Raw genomic sequence first — 17933 nt, forward strand, 5'->3', positions numbered from 1 at the left:
GCCCAATACTGATGGCCTCAAGCTGCTGAGGGGGGGCTTGAAATACTGTGCGGACACACCAATCAGGAAGAGGATGATGAAGGCCTAGAGGTCATGGCTCATGTGGAGGTTCCCGGGGAGGGAGTCCCAGGTATGTTTGTCCAGGTGTGAGAACCATCTCCTTCATGCTGGAGTGTTGTGGAAGAATGGTGGCCAGGCCAAGTTCGGATGCATAGAGTTGGGCCAACGGGGTCTTGCATGACAGATGTACAAGGTTGATTTTGGGGTCTGAGGTTGTTGACTGCCTCCTGAGTGTGTGTGAGGAGTGTGAAGGTCATCCTGCAGCACACAGTGATCCCTTGCAGCTATCTCAGGTGGACAGTGATGTTAATGGGGTGCGGGATGTTGAAGCTGAGTTGTGCAGATGCACCCTGGATGTGGACAAGTGTCCCGTGAGTTTGGATGTACTTGCTCCGTAGAGGGCGGGCAGTAGTTGACACGGCTGGTGTCGTGGACCTGGGGGATGGTCTGTCTTTCCTTGGAGTGGATCTATCTGAGGATCATGTGCATCATGCAGAGGGTGTTGCAGCATGAGGTACAGATGCTGGTGATTTGCATGGCAAATGTGAGTGACAAATCCATGATGCACACCATCTTGTGTGCGTGGCCACTGTGTGCTTGTGTAGGGCCCCTGCAGGTGGGACACAAGGAGTTGAGCCAGCTGTAAGGGGACAATCCTCAGATGATTACCTCAGTCTTGTACAAGTCCAGCCTCAGGTGGCTGATGTTCAGCCATTCATCCACGGACCTCATGCCTTCTTGAATTTTGGAACTGGCAATGGCTGCGTCTTTGGTGAGGGTGAGGAGCACCTGGGCGTCAATGGCATACGACATGATGATGAAGTTGTGTGCGCATGTGATGGTGGAGAGGGGGGTCCTGGACACATCGAAGATTGACACGCTGAGAGATGATCCCTGGGCCATGTGCCAGATGACGCCACTATAATACATGCTGAAGGCTTGAGTCCCACTCCCATGGCCTTGCTGGTGGACGGAGCCGGTGTGGAGCAGGAGGGACATGATCTGGTTGGTGTGACAGGGCCTGGAAGGCGGGGCAGCGCTGTGTAGGCAGTTGGAGTTGCACACTCAGCATGCAAAGGTGTTGTGTGTGCGCTTAGGGTATGCCTGAGAGCAGGCGGTTGAATTTCGGATAGACATTGCTTGGAGGGTGGCTACAACATCAGACTAGTGTGATGTGGGTCATGCAAGGACATGAGGGTTGTGCAATGTGCATGTTGCATGTGCTGACGGTCCTGCCTTTGGCACCGCGTGGCCGCAACAGCAGCACAGACAAGATGATGACAGCCAAATGAATGGGTGGAGGGAGGCAGGGAGGAGCATCTTTGAGGCGTGTGTGTTGCCGAATCCCGCTACTTTGTGGGCCCTTGCTGCAGGGGCCGCAGCAGCAGGCGGTATGTAATGGAAACTATGCCAAAAGTAGCACACAAAGACAAGGATGTCAGAAAGGACAACTGCAACAGGCGTATGTAAAGGAAGGAGTGTCCGGTTACCCATGGCACACCCAGAGAAAATGGATGCACAATCACCAAAGATGACTGACACAGGATCAGGAAACATAAGGCCGAGTTGCGCACAGGAGACACACCCTCAGCAGGCGTTGATGGCCCGTCGTGGGGACCAACATGCCCAAATACATACACAACCTTGGACTTCATGCACAATCGAGATTCTAACCCATGAAGAACTGCATGCATGTAGCGAAACTACAGATAGACTCCTATGCACAATCTTTGACAACTATGCCAGAGATGCCGCATGCAAAGTGGCAAGAGACCTGCATTGACAGAGATGAGGCACCTTGGAGGGTGAGAAACCCCTTTATTACTCAGGCTCACACTAAGGGAAATGCATCAATATGAACAGACACACAGGTCATTTGGCTGAACATGTGGGACCTACACTGGACACCCCCTTCACAACACAGATGTAGTACATCCAAATGGCCTGGCACACAAGTTAAGGGGATGAGCCAAACACCCCCTGCTGCACACGGAGAGGCTGCAATTCCCCATTGAGCCTCTTATGGGGATGTCCCACACCATGTCCACCCTTAGCATCACGTATGTTTCTGAGGGAAGTTTTACACACATTGATGCCTTCATCAGAATCCACAAACCATTAGAGATGACTGTCACGAAGGTTGACTATCAATTCATGGGAGTCATGCTACATGTCATGTGCCCCATGGTGACCCAACATGCACAGGAGCAGTCCCCACACATTCCAAACACGTAACACCCCAAAATGCCATGCTGCAATCCTCACCCAAAATGAGTTTTCCCCATGTCCGTGCATGGAACGCTGATTCAGCACACGTTGCAATACTCATGAGGAATAGCAGGAGGCCAACGATGACACGACCAGACAACATGCGCAAGAACCTGTGGATGACAGACACACAAGAAGTCAGCTAAAAGATTGTTATCCGCATACATGGTCATTTACTCTACAGGAATAATGTTGTCACCATGCGATTAGAAAATTTAGTAACTCAGCTAAAATGAGTGGAATGACATCATCACTCGAGTGACACATCAGAACACACATCTAAGTCACTTAGCATACAGTCAGCTGGACACACACATTGCAACACATGCCACACAAGGCTCCAAGCGTTCACACTCAGACCCAGTGACTCACCATTATGAGAAGAAGTTGCGTATGAGCTGACTCCTGATATCCTCCTCCTCCTCCTCCTCACTTGCCTCGTGACCAAGCCCTTCATCCTCCACGGGTAGATGTTCCTGCTCATGCTGCTCCAGGATGAGTGGCACTGCCTTCTCCACTGCCATGTTGTGCAGCATGCAGCACACGAGGAAGATTTTGCAGACCTTTGCCACTGCATATGGGAGGGACCCGTCTGTCTTGTGAAGGCGCCGGAATCGGCTCTTCAGTAGGCCAAACGTCCTCTCAATCACTCGCCTGGTCTGCCCGTGTGCATTGTTGTAACGGTGATCTACAGCTGATCTTGGGTTGCGGAGAGGCGTCATCAGCCATGGCATGTTGGGATAGCCAGAGTCCCCTACATGGAAACATAATGTAAATAAGTGGGTCAGGAGATGCCGTAAGATGCAAAGATACCGCAAAACACAGGACAAACAGAGTATACCCACCAACAAGACATGCTCGTTTGTTGTGCAGCCGCAGCATCATTTGTGGCACCCTGCTACGCCTCATGATGTAGGCATCGTGTGCTGACCCTGGAAAACGAGCACAGGCATGGGAAATCAGCGTTTTAGCAAGACACACCACAAGGGAATTTATAGAGTGGTAATGTTTACGGTTGCGATAGGTGACCTCCTGTGCCTGTGGTGGTACCAAAGCCACATGTGTCCCATCAATGGACCCAATGACATGGGGCATCCCTCCCAGGGCATAGAAATCACCCTTGACACCTGTCAACTCCTCAGGAGTCGGAAAATGGATGAATTCATCCAGGTGCTCCAACATGGCTGCCAAAACATCATGCAGGACACGGCTGAACATCGTCTGTGACATGCCACCAACATCAGCTATGGTGAATTGAAACGTACCTGTGGCAAAAAAATGTAGGGCTGCCATCACCTTCATCTTGGGGGTGAGCACAGTAGGATACCTGTGTCGTGGTTGGAGGTGTGGTGCCGGCTTGGCGGTCAAGTCCTCAATCAACTGTTGGGTGAATCTGTAACGGCGTATGCAGTCACGTTCCCTCATGGCACCCAAGTCTGGCATTGGTCTGGGGACAGGCGGTGCCCTGCAGAAAATTGGAATGAATAACGAACAGTGAGAACATAACAACATCAATGTCAATGAACTGAGCACATGCTCAACTGCTAATACACATCTGCTAAATACAGAGTCTGGTTGGTGCAATACATCCAGGATACGTATGCCAGCCAGGTGATACTCCTACGAAAAGCCAGCTACACCCGTTGATTGTCAAGTCTACATGACATGCCCTGAAACAAGTTGTGGGCCAGTGTCAGTGAACAGCCAGAGACATCACAAGAGTGACATATATCCACATATCAGCATTTGAAGGATGTCATCTCATGCAGACAGCTGACGGCAAGCTAGACGCACAGCTCACATGGAATGTCAAATGTACAGTTCACACAGATTGCGATGAAGGGGTACATGTGAAAACAGAAAACACAGACATTGAGACGACGCAGATATGTCCTCATGTCAAAATATCATGTTCGATGCATACAGACACACGTTACGTGGAAATCCACATGGCATGGTGTGCGTAGATGTGTGCCATGCCCATCTACACACAGACACATGTTGGATGCAGCAACAGCAGATGCAGTTGACGGAACACCAACAGCAAGCTCATGGGAACACATGACACACACATGACATAGTTACATCGGTGCACGCTGGTCGTTAAATGTCAGTTGTTAGTGTCCCTGTCCCAGGCATCAGGGGACAGTTGCGGGTGGTGGTGACTGTGCCATACCAGTGATGCTGTGCTTGACACGTTTGTACTACATGCACACATGTGCAAAGTGTGAAGGGGAAGTGTGCCACATAGTGCCCCATCACACATGACATGTGTACACAGGTCTTCACACATCAATTGTGAAAATACATGAGGCGACATGTGCAATATCACTGCCTGACACACCTAGGCCCTGCACATGTAGGACAGCAATGACAATGACTTGATGTACATCCTTGTGCGAGTCTGAGACCTCCATTCCTTTCATGTGCGCATCCTATCAACAGTGGAAGCATGTGAAACGCACCGTACACACGCTCCGAGGGCGTGTGTACGGTCCGTATCACTAGAGTTGTGTGGCCGTAGGAGTACGCGTGGTACGGACCATACAAGTACGGTCCATATCACTATAGTAGCGGTGCCGTAGGAGCATGCGTGGTACAGACCGTACACACGTATGTGTACTACCAGTGCCTACACATACGTGTACTACCAGTGCCTACCTGTACGTGTACTACCAGTGCCTACACATATGTGTACTACCAGTGCCTACACATACGTGTAAGCACTGGTAGTACACGTACCCGTACGTGTACTACCAGTGCCTACCCGTACGTGTACTACCAGTGCCTACACGTATGTGTACTACCAGTGCCTACACAAACGTGTAGGCACTGGTAGTACACGTACATGTAGGCACTGGTAGTACACGTACGGGTAGGCACTGGTAGTACACGTACGGGTTCATGTACTACCAGTGCCTACACGTAGGTGTAGGCACTGGTAGTACACGTACGTGTAGGCACTGGTAGTACACGTAAATGTAGGCACTGGTAGTACACGTATGGGTACGTGTACTACCAGTGCGTACACGTACGTGTAGGCACTGGTAGTACACGTACGTGTAGGCACTGGTAGTACACGTACAGGTAGGCACTGGTAGTACACGTATGGGTACGTGTACTACCAGTGCCTACACGTACATGTAGGCACTGGTAGTACACATACGGGTAGGCACTGGTAGTACACGTACGGGTACGTGTACTACCAGTGCCTACACGTACGTGTCAAACGCACTGTGCAACTGGTGCCACAGGGGTACATGTGAAACGCACCGTACCTGTGTGTGGATTTGAAAATTACATAGGGGACACATAAGGGACAAGTATTAGGCACTAAATGCATGCTGGTTGTCATGGATACAGAGTTTTCAGTTCAAATTTTTCCATCAGGTGTCCTGGAAAAGTCAGTTGGCCACAAAATACAATGTTGCAAAGTGGTTGTTGACTTGACATGATGCTCAAAATTTGAACAATGCAAATGCTGTCACTGGTGTATGTGGAAAGGGATTGGAGTAAACGTAAGATGCAAATGAATCTGACCAATCACTATGTACTCCTCCAAATGAATGCCCCTCAGCAAGACAGATATAAGTCAGCCAGAACCCATGAGAGGGCACTTGCCTGCATAACTTTCCTGTTGACAACACTGCTGCTGTCTGTGCTTCCTCTGGCACCACGTCAAGGTCTGTGGAGAGGGCCCAGCCATTCACCCAGGAGGAGAATGAGGCATTGCTGGATGTCATCCTCCCACAGTACACCAGCCTGTATAGGAGACCAGGGGAGCAGGTGAGTGTTGACTCCATTACCTTTGACTGTGCACCTTTTTTGTGACTGTCACTTCTGGCATTGTGTCCAGGTGTGACAGACATGCAATGTTGTTTAGAGTGGGTCCAAGGGGGGGAATGGCTTATGTCTCCCATGCAGAGCATGATGTAGTTCATGTGTGCACTCCTCACTTGCATTGTGCTTACTGTGACATTCACTGCATAGTGCATGACACATTCAGCCTGGCTAATCCTTTGTGGCATTTTTTGTCTATAGTCCTGAGGTGATTCAGTGATTCCCCCGGTGTGTGAGTTGAGTGGAGCTGTGGTGAGAGTGTCCAACTGATGTGTATGCCCCCTGGACATTGATGTGTGTGAATGTTCCTTGTCATGTGGGTGAGTGTCTATGTGAAGTGTTGAACCACAGCTGCATGGAGGAGGCAACAGCTCTACCCATCTGATGTGAGAAGTATGCCGTGCTGTGTATCTGACTTGCTGAGCTCGCCCCACACCTGTGACACCCCACAGGCATGTGGCACATTTTCAGAGTGAGCTTTGTATCCGCTGTTGCCAATGGCAGGTGATTGATCTGTGCCTGTGTGTGTCTGTGTACTCTGCTGAGGTTGCGTCAGTGGCCTGGGGCATGTAACTACTTGGAGGTGCTGTCCATCAGCCTGGTGTTGCTTGTGATGCACAGTGTGTGCCATGATCATGGAGTGTGTCGCACCCCTCATGCCACCTGTGTACCTTAAATACCATGTAGTGCATTGGGGCTTCCACAGAGGCCAATGTCCATATGACAAAGATGCTATTTCTTGGCAGCATCCTATGCCCTGTTCAACATATCAAAGATGTTCAAATGTGTGTCTCTCTGATATGGAGCAGGTGTAGTGATGTTGTCTCACTTTGTCATCCTCACAGGTAACTGCCTACGTGAAGGGGGAGATCTGGAAGCGGGCTGTCAGGGCCGTGAGATCGGTGGAGGTTCGCAGTCGGCGCCTAGCCCAATTCAGAAAACGGTGGCAGGACATCCGGTGCTGGACCCGGAGGATCGCCCGGGTCCTGCTTGGGGACTCACCTCCACACCCCCACAGCGGGCACCCTAGCCTGACCCACCAGATGAAGCGTGTCCTGGCGGTGGTCTTCCCTGACATAGATAGGCGGTTATAGGAGAGACAGCAGAAAGGTAGGGGTAGGTACATGCATGTTTGTTGTGTGTCACCAGCTTTTGGAAGTGCTCAGTCGCCTGGATACACTGCCAGGGTTTATATGTGCAGTGCATATCCTGTTCCCCCAAGTCAACCGGTGCTGTTCTTCCTCCCTTCCCCTCCTTGACATGTGTTCCCTGGTCTGTGTGTAATCACTATTGCACATGGTCATCTAGGCTGCCAGTTATTCCAAGTGCACATTGCTTTCTGCATCATGTGTGGGGGAGGTCTGTGACATGTGTTGGTACCTTGCCTGTGCCCTGTCCTGTTCAGTCATTTGGGGGTCCACATTTGTTGGCACTGATGCTGAGTCTCAACATAGGAGTGTGAGGTTTCAAATTAACAGACTTGCAGCATGCATGACCGATGTTGTGGCCTCAGACATGATGTGCATGAGTGGGAGATATGCATAGTGCCTGGACGGTTGCTCATGTTACAGTCAGATCATTCCAGGACCATGGAGCAGTGTGCCCACTACAGTCCCCTGAGACACCCTTGCCTCGGAATCATGTGTGTCATCCAACACTGTGCCCATTCTCTGTGTGTTCAGCATAGGTTGGCCTCTGTGGCATTGTTCCCTGGACTCATTTGTATTTATCTAAAGTGTACTACATGTGTCCACTGGACAGGGTGACCCCATTTGGCTTGTGCATCCTCACACTGGGCAGTGCCTGTGTGTCTATTTACAACTATGTGTTGATGGTTGTTTGTCACAAATTTCTGTTGGCAGTCTCACGAGGTGATGTGGAATAAATTTTGGAATTCTTAATGCACATTTTTGTAAACCCTGATTAAGAGGTGTCACTTCTTGATCTGCCTCAATCACATTGTCTCAGGTATGGGTGTTTGTGCGGGCGAGGCCTACATGTCCAAACCTTATGTTTCCTTCCTAGGTCTGACCTGTGTGTGATAATTGTCTGGACAGACACTCAACATGCAGTGACCCAGTGATGTTGTGCAGGCTTTCATGTATTTGCTTTGCAGCATGTGTCAAAAGTTTAAATACATGATTCCTGCTCATCCATTTTTGGCACCAGTGTGTGGTCCAGATGCTACGTAGGTTGGTCTTTGTGTGCTGACATCTGTGTGGACATTCTTGCTCGCCATGAGGGTGTCTCCTCAGTGCAGGTGTGCCTTATTCCGACACAATTGCAGGCCCATTAGCTTATGCATTGTCCTGTGTTTGGACATGTGCGCCACTCCACATGACAGGCAGTGGGTCAGATGTGTTGCCAACTGTGTCCTCATGGTACAGATGGCCATGTGACAGGTGGCATGATTCAAGTTGTTAGTCAAGAAGTCTTGTACCTTGGCACTCACTACACTTGTCAACATATCTTCATGGTTTCAATGCTTGACTTTGAAGTTTTGTTGTGAAGGACAATAATGTGCCTGCATGACAGATGTCTCCCAAGGAAGTGCACAAGAAACCACCTTTACACTTTCAGGGGACACGCAGGCACATTTTAAAGAAAGGCACAGTTCGAATAAGACTTTTTCAGATTATACATATCCATGTTCACACAGTGTGGTGGCATTTGGGTAAGTCTTTGGTTGTTGCTGATACCAACTTACGAGTGTCAAGTCATCCAGACCGCCGTGGTGCCATGTATATGTCCTTACTGAAACCCCATTTCTTTCTAACGGTGGCTTATTTGAATAAGGCTGGCAGCTCATACAATGACTGTGCAAATGTAGTTTTGTGTGCACCTCCTTGTGTGACTTCTTTTATACAGGCACATGTGTGTTGTGTTCACAAAGTGGCACATTCACACATTCCAAGGGGCACATTTATAATGGACTTGTGCCACTTTTACGCCGCCGTTGCGTCACTTTTGTGACGCAGCGGCGGCGTAAACCCTGCGCCTTGTTGCGCCCCATTTACAACGTGACGCATCTAGGGAGATGCGTCACGTTGTAAAGCTTGCGCCACATGTGGGCGTACCTGCACAGGGGGGGCGTTCCGGCGCAGGAACGCCCCCGAAAAGTGGCTGAGTGAAATCTACAAGATTTCACTCAGTCACTTTTCCGGCCATGCTGCGTCAAAACCCTGCGCGTGCTTGAAGCAGGCGTAAGGATTGACGTAGCATTGTAACAATAGGGCACCCCCGAGCCTTGCTGGAGCTGCATTGCGCTTGCGACGCAACTCCAGCGATGCACCAACCTTCGGCCATCAGATGCATCATGCATCTGTTTATCCTTGCGCCACGATGCGCTGCGTTGTAAATGCGGCGCATCTATTGTGGCGCAAGGGTAAACTTTTGTGACGCATCTTACCTGGTGCATCCCTGCTGATTTGCAGGGATGCGCCAGGAAACATAAATCTGCCCCCCAATATGTAGATTGTGTAAAGTGGTGTGATTCCCAAGGGATCACAATGTATTTCGTTTGGGTCTCCAAAGTACTTACAGGTCTCTGAGTGTGGGGACACCTTCAGCATTGAGGTCTGTTATTTAGCCTTGGGTGCACCAATACTGTTTCTTTCACAGTAAACAAGAGGTGGCATGCCTTCATAGTATTGCTGTGCTCAACTTTTCCCAGACACTAGCTTCTCAGTATATTTCTAAATCAAGTTTTTGGCTGTTGTGTCCTATTTTTCCTTCTTTCCAAGTGGCATGGTGGGTCAACCAACTGGGGAGTACAGGGCTTACATATGTGCGGAGTAATCTAGATGTTACTCATGATGCATTGCCTGATATGCACTGTGACCTATTTTGTTTGGGCTCATGTGTCAGATGTATACAGGTGACTGATTATTTTCTGTATCTTCACCTTGCCCACAGCATCATCGGAGGACACCGAGGGAGACACCTGCACGTACCTGGAGGAGGGATCCAGCACCGGTGCCACCAGTGCTGGCGAGTCTGCGGGAGCAAGTGCACGGAGGGCGAGGGGAGCCAGGCGGAGGACCTGTCTGGTGGCGACACCGACTACGACGCTGATGGGTCCGAGGCTGAACTCATCGAGGGGGCGGAGGCTGCTACAACACCTGGCAGCAGCACAACATCTGTCCCCGCCTCCTCCATTCCCATCACCGCCCTCCCAGTTGCTCCGGTCCCTTCTGTCCGTGCAGGGCACCACCATGTCTCCTTCGTACCAGGCACCGCACCCCCTGCCCCTGTCACCCCTGCTGCCCTCACTGCAGAGTCTGTGGACATTCAGCGGCAGTTGCAGGTTGGCCAGACATTGATGCTGAATGTCCTCCATGGCCACACCAGACTGCTGACACAGATGGTGTCGTTCATGGAGGGCATGTCAGCAGCGATGTCTGACCAACGGATGTTGCTGAGGTCCATGGACTCTTTACTGACGGCAGCAGTGAGTCTCCTGCAGGGCTTCCTCCCCCCCTACCCCAGCCCCATCCACACTTCCCACTCCCATGCCTGTCCCATGCACACCCAGACATTCCCAAGCACGCACCCCACCAGACGCAGGCAGCACACCAACACGTAAGGGCAAGCACACACCTCCTGGCACGCACACTCAGGGGGATAAAGGCACACCCACTGGGTCTGGGGCACAAAGACAAACACGCAGCCACAGTCTGAGTCCGCATGCCTCACTACCCAGTCCCTCCAAAAGCACTCCCCTTGGCTCCCCTGCCACACAGTCAGACTAAGAGAGCTACATGTCTGTGCTGGGCCTCAGCCCCACTGGGTCACCAGCCCGCAAACAGGCAAGGCACTCCCCGGGTAGGGGATTTGAGTCTCCCCCATGTCCACCCCCACCCCCAGTAGCGCTGCACCCCATCCCTCCGACCCCCCCTCCTTTGTGCCTGTGGTTTCTTCCAGTGCAGGGGATACTCTGGACGCCCTGGCAGAAGTGTGCAGCGCCGAGCTCACCTCCACCTTTGGGGCTGCCCCACCCCCTGTGGTGGAGGCGTCCGGCCCTGCACCCACCACACCTACCCTTACACCTCCTGTCCCTGCGGTGCCTGGTCCTTCCCCACATGATGCCCCCCCCCAGTCAACGAACCTGAGGGTTCAAATGTGCAGGCAAGCTAGGGGAGACGCGTGCCCATGTGTCCCCCCAAGAACTTCTATTCTGGACTGGCCAATGGCCTTTGTATATAGTGTTTTTGAAAAAAAAAATGTATGCTGATTAAAGCATTTTCTTTTTACTTTGAACACTATTGCATTTCAGGTATTGATGTTGGTGCTGAAGCTCCAGGAGTTGGGGTTGTGGTAATGTGTTATGTTTCTGGCAAAGGTTCGAGTCTGATGGTCATGAGGTGGACCATGGGATCTACATGCCATCACAAGGTCTCTGCAAAGGATCTTTGGTCATTTGTGTTATTTGTTTTTTTAGACATTGTACCAAGGAGTGTCCCTTCCTCCGTGGCACCTGACATCTTCCCTGCCGAGAGTTGCACAATTGTTGTGCTGACCTGTGTATACATTCCCTTTGTTGGTGACGGATCCCTTCAACTATGGCCATGCCTGCTCAGCAATGTCTCCGGCTGCATTGTCTGTGCCATCCTTGCTCGTCACTGTACTTGTGTATTGAGTATGTTGCCATGCCTTCATGGAGAAATTCTCCCTTTTACGCACTATGCATGTGTGTAATCCCAGCCTAGCACACATATGGTACTTGTTCTGCAGGGTATTTGGGCACCTGAGTCACACTTGTGGCCATTGTATCTGTGGGAATTCCACCCTATTCCTTCCATGGAAGACAACATCTTGGTGGCTGTCCCAGCACCTGTACATTCCTATCAGTCCTGGGATGTGCGTGACAGTGTGTGTTCCCTTTGGCTCTCTTAGTTTAGTAGGCATTGACATGACTATACAGTCTTGTGGCATGATCTCTGTGTGTGTATTGTGCCCCATCCGCCAGGGGTGGGTATGCATGTGTCATTTGTCCTCACACCCACATGTGGTGTGTCATGCAGTGGGGGAAAGACATCCATCCTCATGGGAGTGGGACACTGCTGTCAGTGATGTGTTGTTATAGCACTATCAACATAGTCGAAAATTAGGGATGCGTACATACACCCATGGAGCTGTGGTCATCTGATAAGGATGTACACACCCCCATGTCTCTGTCCACTGCTGGTATTCCTCTGCAACCACCCCTCACATGTCTCTGTCCACTGCTGGGAGTGATAGGCACCCACCCCCATGTCTCTGTCCACTGATGGGAGTGATAGGCACCATCCTCATGTCTCTGTCCACTGCTGGGAGTGATAGGCACCCACCCCTCACATGTCTCTGTCCACTGCTGGGAGTGATAGGCACCCACCCCTCACATGTCTCTGTCCACTGCTGGTATTCCTCTGCACCCACCCCTCGCATGTCTCTGTCCACTGCTGGGAGTGATAGGCACCCACTCCCATGTCTCTGTCCACTGCTGGGATTGATAGGCACCCACCCCCATGTCTCTGTCCACTGCTGGGAGTGATAGGCACCCACCCCTCACATGTCTCTGTCCACTGATGGGAGTGATAGGCACCCACCCCCATGTCTCTGTCCACTGCTGGGAGTGATAGGCACCCACCCCTCACATGTCTCTGTCCACTGCTGGGAGTGATAGGCACCCACCCCCATGTCTCTGTCCACTGCTGGGAGTGATAGGCACCCACCCCTCACATGTCTCTGTCCACTGCTGGGAGTGATAGGCACCCACCCCTCACATGTCTCTGTCCACTGCTGGTATTCCTCTGCACCCACCCCTCACATGTCTCTGTCCACTGCTGGTATTCCTCTGCACCCACCCCTCGCATGTCTCTGTCCACTGCTGGGAGTGATAGGCACCCACCCCTCACATGTCTCTGTCCACTGCTGGGAATCCTAGGCACCCACCCGCACCCTTGGTGCAGTACACTGCTTTCCTGGGCATACACACACCCCAATATACTGGTTATATGCTGCACCAGGCCCTAAGCCAACATTCTTGGCGTGTGTACGCCTTGTATCACAAATATACTGGTGCCCTAGAGGTACGGGTAATGCGTTCCATACCCCCGCATTCATAGGTTGGGTATGGTCCGTACCACGCGTACCCCTACGTCACCACTACGGACCGTACCACCATTGTAGTGGTGACGTAGGGGTACGCGTGGTACGGACCGTACCCATGCTCTGAGGGAGTGGGTACGGTCCGTACCACCATTGTAGTGGTGACATAGGGGTACGCGTGGTACGGACCGTACCCACTCTCTGAGGGCGTGGGTACGGTCCGTACCACCATTGTAGTGGTGATGTAGGGGTACGCGTGGTACAGACCATACCCACGCCCTCAGAGCGTTTTTGGTGCCGTAAAAAATGAGCGGTGCGGAGTGACGTAGGCACGAATCGTACTTGCTGGTCCGTAAAACGCTGCCTGACTCCGTACAGACGTCACGTACATGATGTCCCGGATCAGAATTGTGGGTATTTTTTAGCCGCACATAGTTTTTTACGATTCGTACGGTAATGGTATTTCTGTACGAATCGTACTTGCTGGTTTGTAAGGTGGATTTCCCGGGTACGAGAATACGCTCCGTACGACCATTTGTACCCGGGTTTTACAGGATCGGAATCGGCACCTTAATGTCAAATTTATAGATATTTAAATATAAAGTATCTGTATATTTTTTTTTAAATAAACCAATTACATATTTATTATAATGTTTTATACATATCATAAATTAATATGAATATTATTATATACTATTTTCAAATTTGTTATTACTTAATTAACTTTCTACGCTATACCTCTAGAAACTTCACAACACAAGTCTAAGATGTATTCTTCAATTTATATTGTTTACACATTTTACATATTTAAATATATATTGAAATATTATCAATAATTAACTTATAATAAAATAATTATATTCAAGTACCTTCACATTCTATATATCCATACAAAATTAACAACCCACACTTAATTTATAAATTCAAATCTTAAGTGCATAATCTACATATTAATTAACAATCAAGCAATTACTAATAATTAATCAATAATAAATTAATTCTATTCAATTAACTTCCCACCTTTTACCCCTACAAATGCAACAACACACACCTAATATATAGCTTAAACAATATCTTAATTACACATTTCATATAATTAATGATCAATAAAATATTCATTATAAATTAACATTATTTATTAATTGTGATATTTAAATTCCTAAACACCCTTTATCCATACAAATACAACAACACCCACCAAACAAATGTAATAAAAGCATGTATTACACAGTTTACATAAATCTCAATTAAGTTATTATTATCAATGAAACATTAATTATTAATTAATTATCATATATTTTGCTTCCCACTCTATACCCCTACAAAACGAACAACCCACACCTGAAACATAACCTAAAAAACATTTATTTTACAATTAACATAAATAAGTAATTAATATTATTTAAAACTTCATTACTAATTAAGTATAAACCCCCTATACCCCCATAAAACCCACAACCTGCACCTGAAACGTAACTTTAAATATTATAATTATACAATGAAAATAGATAATTATCACTTAAATCATTAATATGAATTAAAAATGAATTAGTCAAAATGATTTACGTCCGACTCTACACCGCTATAAACCCCACAACCTCCTATGGTACTTAAAATCACAAACTATTATAAAATTGAATTTCAAAACTACTACAAATGTAAAAATTATATAAAAAAATTAAACAATTTATAACATATACAATTGAAACATATACATAAAAATATTTTAAAACAACATTATTAACAACAATATTTTTGAAACGATATTAATGATTTTGATATTGTTAAAATCAATATTAATTACCTTAAAATCGATATTCTTGACAACGATATTCTTACATACGAGACACGACATTTCTGCATGAAGATATTTAAAACTCGATATGTATCTCTGATAATTATTTATAATCCGATATTTTGTCTGGATACCACCTGTCACATCTTATGATGCTGCGCATGTGGTGCAAAGTGGAACAGGATTTAGAGCTTGATTATGAGTCTGGTAGTCCATGGACCGCCAGACTCATGATGGCGTGGTGGTCCTGCCACTGCTGCATCGGTGGTTCAAGCGCCCCATTACAAGTTGAGCTGTTGAACCACCATTGCACCCCTGCAAATGCCAGGGATCCGTGATCACTGTGGTGGTGTGGCGGTATGAGGCCGCTATATGGTTGGCGGGGCAGCTGTGACACTGCCAAGCATATTACCAGTTTCCTCACTGCCAGCTGTCTCATAGCACTGAGCATGCCATAAAACTGCAGATGGTGAGGAAACTGGCGCCTCACTGCATGGAGGTGCATGCTGGGGGCATATGGTGTGCCCTCATGTATGCACCCTCAGTTCTAGTATGGCATGGACTTTATAGTCCATGCCGTGCTGCAACAGGCTGTGGCTGACTCATGTGCTGTCCTATGGGCCTTTGGAAGGCAGCACAATGGGCCAGCTGCCGCAGGACAGCCCACCGGAATACAACAGGCAGTTGGTGGTCAGTTTTGGCAGTGCGTGAGAGGGGTGCACCACCAAAGTCATAATCAGCCCCTTAGTATCTTAATAGCAAAAGATTTTCTACACAAAGTGGAAACCAATGATGAAAACATTATGGCATGTCAACAAGATTAAATGAATATAGACTCAGAAGACATGGAGAATTAAGATGTATGCTAAGAAATTATGACAGCCTACTTGGTTTCTCACTTTGAGTTGTGCTGAATACCTATTGGATGATTTATACTCTTTTCTACTTGAAGAGAATAGTAATCTGCCATATGTTTCCTTCAAAACAACAAGTGAATTATGTTCTTTAGATCCTACAAATGTTTGCATATTTTTTAATCACAAATTCTAAACTATGCTGAAATACGCAGCTCATAATACTACGTCACAAATTGTTCTTTTTGGTGTACGCCAGTATTGGGAACGGATTACAGATTTCACAGCCTCACAGACTTCTATTTCTGGTCACACTTAACTTTTATTGCCATTTATTTCCATCAAGGAGAAACAACAGTTTCAGGACACTATACAATATAGTTAAGGAACAAAACAGGATGTACAGAATGTAATGACATCAAGTTAACTTTTAGAAACAGATTGCCAAAAACGTTTTTACATTAATAAACCAGACAACAATAAACAACCTTCTAAGAAAACACAGAAAATAAACAACATGGAAATGATTGGATTTCAGTTTAGTAATGATAATGGCATTAACTGCTATAGCAAAGTTATTGTAAATCTTATTTTTTTCTTACCTTCGGTTAGAGACCTACTTCTACAAAACAGCCATACCTTTTTATAAAAAAGCTTAAATAATCTGTATTCCGATAATTCAGCCAGATAAACATGTGTCACTCTAATAGTGCTGTTACAGATATAGTAGTTGTATGTACAGGTAGTATTCAATTTTCTTTTACTGAATCGCACAATGCTCAAAAACTTTGTATGGCTATTCTACAGATATCAGCTGATAACACTGTCAATATCACATATTGATCTTTTTTGGGTAAGCCACCATTGGAAACATGAATGTTTAAATTGCTTGAATGATCTTTCAGCACTCACGGATTTTGGAAGATTTATTTACATTCCAGATCCAGGTTGTAAATCAATTTGTTTGAAAGATTTAGGGCCTTATTGCGAGTTTGGCAGTCCAACCGCCCAAACAGTGGGGCCGAACAACTCTTTCCTGCTGTTTCTAACTCCTAAATTATAATTACAGGTGGTGCCCTTTAAAAAAAAGTTATAACTCCTATTGTACAGGTAATGTCAGGAAATAAGTAGATATGTAACTATGTAGCATCACATGGTTGATAACCTTAAAAGTAAACTACTGAGTTAGGTAAGAACATACCATTACTTCCTTTGATTCGTATAGTTTCATAGAAATATTTAACAGCGCAGCATTGATAAGGGTTTTTTCAAAAACCCTTTGATTTGGGTTTTACCCAGTGTTTCATGAGGACTACAAGACTATACTCATCTTCACCACATTTGGTGCTCAGTGATGGCTTAGGTCTGTACATTTATTGTTACTGCAGTATGAGAAACACTAAGGGCGGATGCAGCGTTGGGGAACCACGCCTCCACGCTGCTAGGTGCGTTCATGGTCCCTCCCCCTCCCCTCGCCTCGCTGGATGCCGCGCCAACGCCGCGCTGATGGCCGATCGCGGCTGCCGGAGGAGAACGCTTCGTACAACGCTGTTGATAACTCGCTCGAGATGACATGAGCAGGAGTTCTGTGTTCGCAGTTGCCGTTTATGGTGGGCAAATGAAAAGGGAAAACGGAGGAAAATCGGGTGACGCCGCCGCCTGGCAGGAGCACAAACCAGCAGCTCCATGGTCCTGTTTTCGACCACGTTGAAGGGGAGCAGCCTAGCACACCTTGGGCCCGCACTAGACGTAAGGAGAAATAAAAGGGGGTTGTTGGTTCGAGACCTGAACTGGACTGAACTGGACTGTACTAATAGATAAACATTTATACAGGGGTATTCTTTTCAGTTCCCTCGGGTTGGAGATTTCGCCGGGGGGGCCTGCTTCCTAAGTCATAAAAGGAAAATGGTGAGACCTCAGAGGGAGGGTGCTGCAAACTTTAAAGCGGCCAGAATTGAAGCACAGAAAGTGAAGAAAAACCGTCGCGCTCTCACTAAGTTAGCACGCCAACAGAGGGGCTGTCCCTT

This window comes from Triturus cristatus, chromosome 2_2, assembly GCF_964204655.1.
Source record: "Triturus cristatus chromosome 2_2, aTriCri1.1, whole genome shotgun sequence".
Taxonomy (NCBI): domain Eukaryota; kingdom Metazoa; phylum Chordata; class Amphibia; order Caudata; family Salamandridae; genus Triturus; species Triturus cristatus.